At 37.4% G+C, this 7,397-nt stretch overlaps 1 pseudogene; it reads left to right on the plus strand.

Moving 5' to 3' along the window:
- The first annotated feature begins 6,251 nt into the window (after nucleotides 1-6,251).
- On the plus strand, nucleotides 6,252-7,174 carry LOC142446496 (olfactory receptor 4C11-like; annotated as a pseudogene).
- Nucleotides 7,175-7,397: the final 223 nt, after the last annotated feature.

The raw sequence follows: 7,397 nt of genomic DNA on the forward strand, positions 1-7,397 counted from the left end.
TTCATCGTTGCCACACTGCACCATGGCTGGTTTGTCTCCTCCCTGTGACCCTTCTATTAGTGAATGTCCATTTGCCTACAGATGGGTCTTGGGTCCCTGATCTGAACTCCCCATCATTCACAAATATATGATTTTTTTTTGGTTCTTTGATGCCTGATACCTGATCCTGTCGACACACCTGATCACACTGGCTGTTGTGCTTCTTCCATGTGGGTTTTGTTGTTTCTGACTAGATAGCCATCAAATGATAAAATGTCTGAACTGGATAGCCTTTGTTGGTTTATCAAATGATAAAACATCTGGGGTCCTAAAGGCTTATTTATGCTCAAGCCTTTAGGACCATGGGGCGCTTTATCATTTGATAGCCAGGTGGCACCAGCTTTCTTTACCATATTTGCTTATGCACTCATTTGTCTTTAGGGATAGTATTGGGAAGGTTAACAAATAATGATAGATTTTTTTTGTTCTTTGATGAAGGATACTTGATCCTTTCAGCCCCTCATGATCACACCGGCTGGTGTTGTTCTTCCATGTGAATTATGTTGCATGTCTCTCTCTGTGTGTATGTATTATTCTTGACTTCTTTCCACCCTTAAGCCAGCGGTACCTTGGGGCCTTTTCTCTTTGCTGCCCTCTGGGTGAGGTTGTTCTATGTGGCGGTCTCCTATTTATGCTTGGTGAGTGCTTTTCCTCTGCCTATACTGGACAGCAAGGATCTTTGTAGAGCTGCATCTCTTCTAATGTATTCTTTAAGTTTTCCTTATGTGGGAAGACTCTTATTTCTCCATCTATCTTGATAGATAACTTGGCTGGGTAAAAAATTCTCAGTCTGCATGATTTTCCTTCAATTTTTTGAATATTTGAATCCATTCTCTCCTCTTCTTCATAGTGTCTGCTGATGTGTCTGAGCATATTCTTATGGGGGAATCTTTATATGCGATTGCTTGTTTTTCCCTAGCTGCTCTCTTCATTTTCTCCTTTTCCTCAAAGTTGGATAGTTTCACTATTATGTGCGGTGGTGAGTGTTGATTCCCCAGTTTTCTGGAACTGTGGCCAGAGAAGATGGCTTGAATCAGCTCTCTGTGTTTGAATTTTCTCAAGCTTGCTGTATGGGCCAGCATGTGGTCTATTTTTTAATGTGAGCTGTGTGCATACAGAAGAATGTGTATTTTGTTGTTGTTTTTGCTGTTGTTTGGAGAGCCCTGTAAATATCTGGTAGGTCAAAAATTTTGATTCTGTTTTTTTGCTTTTCCTTTTTTAAGTTGAATTTCTTACATTTTAATCTGTTTTTCTTTGAGAACAGTGCACTGAAGTCACCCACTATTGTTGTTGATCTGGTAATTTCTCTTTTCATCTCTTTCAGTATTTGGTTGATGAATTTTAAGGGTTTTTAATTAGGTTCCTGTATCTTTATTACATTTATGAGTTCTTGGTCTATTGATCCTTTGAGCATTATGTGATACACATTTTTATCTCTGGTCAATAGGACAGGCAGAACTTCTGTGAGCCTCCTAGACTGTATCTGTTATGAGAGTTTCATGTATAGTTAGTTGGAGAGTTCAGTTCCTCACCAAGCAGCTGGTGGTTTAGAACATTAGAGCATGCAAATCACAGTACCATGTGTAATCACTGCGCCACCAGGACTACCAAGGCCGTTAAAATAATATTCAGGCACAAAGCCTCCCTTGCTCTGAAGCTAAAGGAAATGGTGGTCTGGTAAGGCCAGGCATGAACATGTCCTCCAATTTTAGATAAACAGGATGTATGGGGCTTTAGGAGAGGTGATTAAATGGGCCCTCAAGAAATGCATGTGTAAATAAATCCCTAATAAGCATTGAAAAAGCTGCATTTCAGAGTATGCATAGTATCCTGTGGTCTTTGTGAAAGTCTGCTAATCCCTTCCTGTGGCATTGTAGAAACCTTGGAATCTCTTCCTGTGATTATTACAACAACCTGCATCCATCACCTAGTTTAACGTATGTCTCTCTATATAATACTTTCCTGACTTTTACTGGATATTTAAGCACTTTGGCAGTAGAAACCCCTATGGTTTCATTTTGCCTCAAACATCAGAAGAATCAACATGATCTAGCTCTTTGACTGAAACAGTGACAGGAGTTTCTGGACCTCGTTTCCTGGCATCATGAACCCCTGGCATCAGAGAGCAGATGTCTATGGACCACAGTGAAAGGCCCAGATCCATGTGCACTGCCCCTATGTGTATTAATCCAAGACTAAATTCCTTATGACTGTTAACTAGGGATCACAACAGTCTTGCTTCATGCGTAGTCCATTGGAAAATGAATGTCCGCCTCTCCCTCTACAAACACTCCAGAGAGGGGCAATCTCTCTTAGAACATACCTGGGTGTGTCCTTGATTATCCCATGATTACTATCCTGGGGCGAAGTGTGGGTCATAGATTCATGAGTCATACCTTAGTAGTCCTATCCTCAGTGCTTAGATTAGAAAGCCCTGGACCAATCTTGTAAGCTTTTCTAACATTATGCATGTGTCGCTACCAAGGTCCATTCTTTTTGCTCTAGTCCCACCTATAAAATTGATGTATTGATATGCCACTCTGTTAGGATGGATTAACTAGAGAAACAGATCCAGGGACACTCATATATGTGCAAGAAAGAGTTTTATATCAGGAACAAATGATAAATCAAGATAACATTCCAGAAAAGTCCAACTAGAATCTATAAAGTCAGCAATGGTTGCCCTTCAGACTCATGCAGCCACATGAGTGATGCAAAAGGCAGGAAGATCATAGCCTGGTGGGTGCAAAGTCACCTGGATCCAAGGTCAGTGCAAACAAGGCAGGGCTCCAGCAGCTCTCGGGATCAGCAAGCAGGAAGCTGAAGGCAGAGAGGGAGCTTGAAGTTTTCTCAGTTCTGCCTATGTGAAGGTCACACCCTCAAGAAGGCATCAGTTATCTGATTGACAATTTGGATATGACTCTACACATTAATCTATCTCTACATTGATATTAAATTATCTAATTATTACAGGCATCAGTCTTGGTAGCTATTATTTTAGACAATTTCCTTTGTCTTCCATGCTTTACTTAAGTAATTTCTTGATCACAAATCCTTGGACCCTCTTATGACCACATATAATGGTTATCTGAATTATGTGTCTCTTCTTTGCCTTGTCTTTGTCCCCATTCGGACTTAGTAAATGTTCTCCTTAAATTCTATTTATGATTTGGCTCTCTTTTTGAATCCTAAGTTGTGTTTTGGTTTATCTCTAATATGTCATTGAGTATAGATAGGTGTTTGAGACATGCATTGTCAAGTTTCAGATATTGACCATTAATCACCCCCTCTCTTAAATACAAAACCCTGAGCATTTTTGCTTTCATGAAGTCAAATTTGTTTTTTAAAAATCAGAGTCATCCTATAATCTATGTGTTCTTGATAAAGGACTATATTATTGATCGTTTACAAAATACACATGGTTATCTAAAGTGCAACTGTTTCTCAATGTTTGCAGGAAAGATGCAATTGGAAGCATGTGAAAACAATTAATTCAAAGTGCTACTAGATTTTGAGGCTTAATCATTTTGCTTAAAAGACTGATGTAAAGATCAGCTATTTGAACTAGCTGATTCCAGTACAATATGTCTTTTTTTAGTATATTTTGTTTGTTTATTAATCCTCCGGACCCCTCATGAGATAAGATATCACTTTCCCAGAGAGAGAAAGATGGGGCTGCCTAGTCCTGTAGAAAGTGATATTCTCAAGAACTCACAGGGGAAGTTCTACCCCACCCTAAAGGGTCTTTTTGAGTCAGCATCACCTCTGCCAATGAATGTAGTTATTATTATTTATTATTAATGATTACTATTATTATTGAAATAAGCCTATGTGCTTGTATGAACTTTAACACTACACATGATGTTTTTAAACATTAGCTTATATATTTATGCCTTTGAGTGCTTCTATACATTTTAGCTCTAATATATTATTAATTTGCGTTCCTACTCCAACCTTATAAGCAACAACCATTTCTCCAAGAATTTCTGGGTTATTTTAGTGGAAAATAGTATTGTGAATCAAGATTTGGCTCTAGATAATCATCATTTTGATTCTAATAAAACTGTCATTTATGACCCAAATTTGTCTAATTTCAACAATAGACCCCAGCCCTCCCACCCCCCTTATGTCCAGTAAAAGAAGATAAAGTGGAGATAAACACTTTTGTACATCTGACTCAGGCTTCTTAATTGGGAGGAAAGGGACACTTAGGGAATGATCTTCCCCAGACTCCTATATTTTGCATCATTCAGGTTAAATACTCTTCCAGGGAAGGCAAAAGAGATGCATTTCACAGTAAAAATCGTGTGAGGGTTTGGGATTCAGAGCATGAGGGATGATATTGTGACCAATTTAGTTTGCCTTCTAGTGAACAGAGGAGAATCTTAGCTTCTTTGTGAATGAAATGTGAAATGGAAAAGGCCCTGGTTCTGAACAATCAGAAGTTTAGAAGCGCATCTTTTTGTGGTTGTTTTTCTTCATTTGAGTGTGTGGCATCCAAGAGACTGTGGCAAGAAAGGAGAACAACTGAATATTCCAGGCTCTGCATACAAGTTGGTAAGGTTTTATTGGAAAACAATTCAGTTGTCTTTAGTACTTGGCAAAATTATTTTGCTGAATGTTAGTACAATAACTCTGATCTAACCTCATAAATCGTATACTCTAATAAACCTTAAGGTAGTTGGATTGCAATGAATTGGAATCAACTTGCGGATACAGAATAGTAACATCTATAATATGTGTCCATATATGGTGATATAAATATGAATATTGTGCAATATATAATGAGTGATATATATTTTTTAAGAACAAAATCCTCACTGAGTCAGTGCCAAATCATAGCAATCATATAGGACAGTGTAGAACTCCCCTGAGAGTTTCTGATACTGATTGGTGGTTTTGAACTGTAGAGCTTGCAGTTATACCAGTGCATAGCCACTGTGCTGCCAGGACCCCAGTAGTCATATGTGGTAAGACATACTCATACTCATCACTCTCTGGATAGAAACTGCAAATACATTTTGTCTACATACATCACCAATTTAAGCTCATAAAAACAATGTGAAATGGGTAGTAGTCTTTGCCTTTGCAAATACTATATGCTAATTTTAATTGATATTCTAAAAAAACTTTACTTGCATTTGAAAACAAAATCTAGCTGATATTTACATTTTGATGTCTTAAATTACAATGAAATCAAATATCTTTTCAAATATTTAATTCTCTAGGTAGGAAAATAGCACCTCAAAAACTTTTATTAAGTAAATAAATGAATAAATACATAAATAAAAATGTGCTTTGTTCTTTTACATTGATTTAAAAATAAAAGATATTGCACTGCCATGACCTGGATCAGACATATAGTTAGATGTGCATAAAGAGCAGAAACTACATTTTTACTTTGACTTCTCTTTCTTAAAATTAAGATTTAACAGAACCATGGACATACACAACAAACACAACATTGAAATATTTCTAGTATGACTTGGAACCTTTTGAGTTCTTTTCTGTATCCTTATTGTAGAAGTTGTGAATATGGAATTTTGAAAAGATGTTCAGATATATGGTTGATGTTCTCCTTTTTCTTAACTAGAGCCTAAGTCCTATCCTGTTTCTTAAGAAACTATGTTCAAAGAAGCCCAAAAGTCATGAACTGGGAGAAGAATGCAACTTTTGTTAATATGGTATGATAAAACTTTATAACCGGATTATCAGGTTTAACCATTATGTATGTACTTTAAAGTACGTCACACATTCTCTCTCTCTCTCTCTCTTTCTCTCTCTCTCTCTCTCTCTCTCTCTCTCTCTCTCTCTCTCTCTGTCTCTCACTCCTCTCTCTCTTTCTGTCTATGCGCAACAGGCTACTTCTGACAAATCCTTGCTGAAAACTGAAGGTAAATATTTAGCTCACTTAATTATCCACTGATAGTAAACGATTACATTTATGTTAAATTGTTTTCAAAACACCACTAAATTTTTCATGATTTTCCTATCAAAACATCAAGCAACAATTTAAATATCTAAGTATTTTTTATTTCAATTTGTTTATAAAATTCAATAAAAATAGATGGAATAACCAACAGGTAAGAAGAACTTCCATGATGTGGCGCAGGTATTTGAACTACAAATGCAATATTCATTTTTTAAACTATTTAATTTCTCCTTCCAGATTAATTATTTCTAATATCTACTTCCCCACGTCTACTGAAGCAATGCATCAAAATAGTGTTACTGAGTTCATAATCTTAGGATTGACACAGGATCCCATGAAGCAGAAAGTGGTGTTCATAATCTTATTAGTTTTCTACTCTGGAACTGTGGTGGGAAATTTGCTCATTATTGTGACCATCAAGTTCAGTCGATCTCTAGGGAGTCCCATGTATTTCTTTCTATTTTATTTATGCTTGGCTGATATCTGCTTTTCAACTTCTACTGCCCTGAGACTACTTGCAGATTCTCTCTCTGCAAAGACGGTCATATCCTACAATGAGTGCCTGACACAAGTGTTTGCACTGCATTTATTTGGGGCCATGGAGGTCTTTGTCCTCATCCTCATGACTGCTGATCGCTACGTGGCCATCTGTAAACCTCTGCGTTACCTGGTCATCATGAGAAGACAGGTCTGTATCATCTTGATTATTGTTGCGTGGATAGTCTCTTTTATACATTCTATTACTCAGATTTTCCTGGCCTTGAAACTGCCCTTATGTGGACCCAATTTGATTGATCATTATTGCTGTGACCTCCAGCCCTTATTGGAAGTTGCCTGTATGGACACTTATGTGATCAACCTCCAATTAGTGGCCAACAGTGGGGCCATTTGCACAGTTTATTACTTCTGATGATGTCATACTTTGTCATCCTGTACTCCCTGCGAAATCACAGTGCGGAAAGGAGGAAAAGAGCCCACTCCACTTGCACCTCTCACATCATTGTGGTCATCTTATCCTTAGGTCCATGTATATTCATGTACACACGTCCACCAACCACTTTTCCCGTGGACAAGTTGGTGGAACTGTTTTATACCATTGTCACACCTTTTCTCAACCCCCTCATCTACACCTTACGGAACGCGGAAGTAAAGAATGCCTTGAGGAAGCTATGGCGCATCAAGATTATCTCATAAAGCAAATGATGACATGAGGATATGAAGACATGTTCAATAATATAATAAATCTGGACAGACATCAGATATAATTGTGTGTATCATTATACAATAGTTAACCAATATAAAATTGCAATTGTTTTTATTGTTGACAATATAGATGTCTAGAATTTTATGTCAGAGTAAGTTACAGTGACAGAATAAGTAAGATCATTATGGACCAATGTGAAATCACCTTGACTCAATCTTTTCC

Source organism: Tenrec ecaudatus, chromosome 4 (genome assembly GCF_050624435.1).
Source record: "Tenrec ecaudatus isolate mTenEca1 chromosome 4, mTenEca1.hap1, whole genome shotgun sequence".
NCBI lineage: Eukaryota > Metazoa > Chordata > Mammalia > Afrosoricida > Tenrecidae > Tenrec > Tenrec ecaudatus.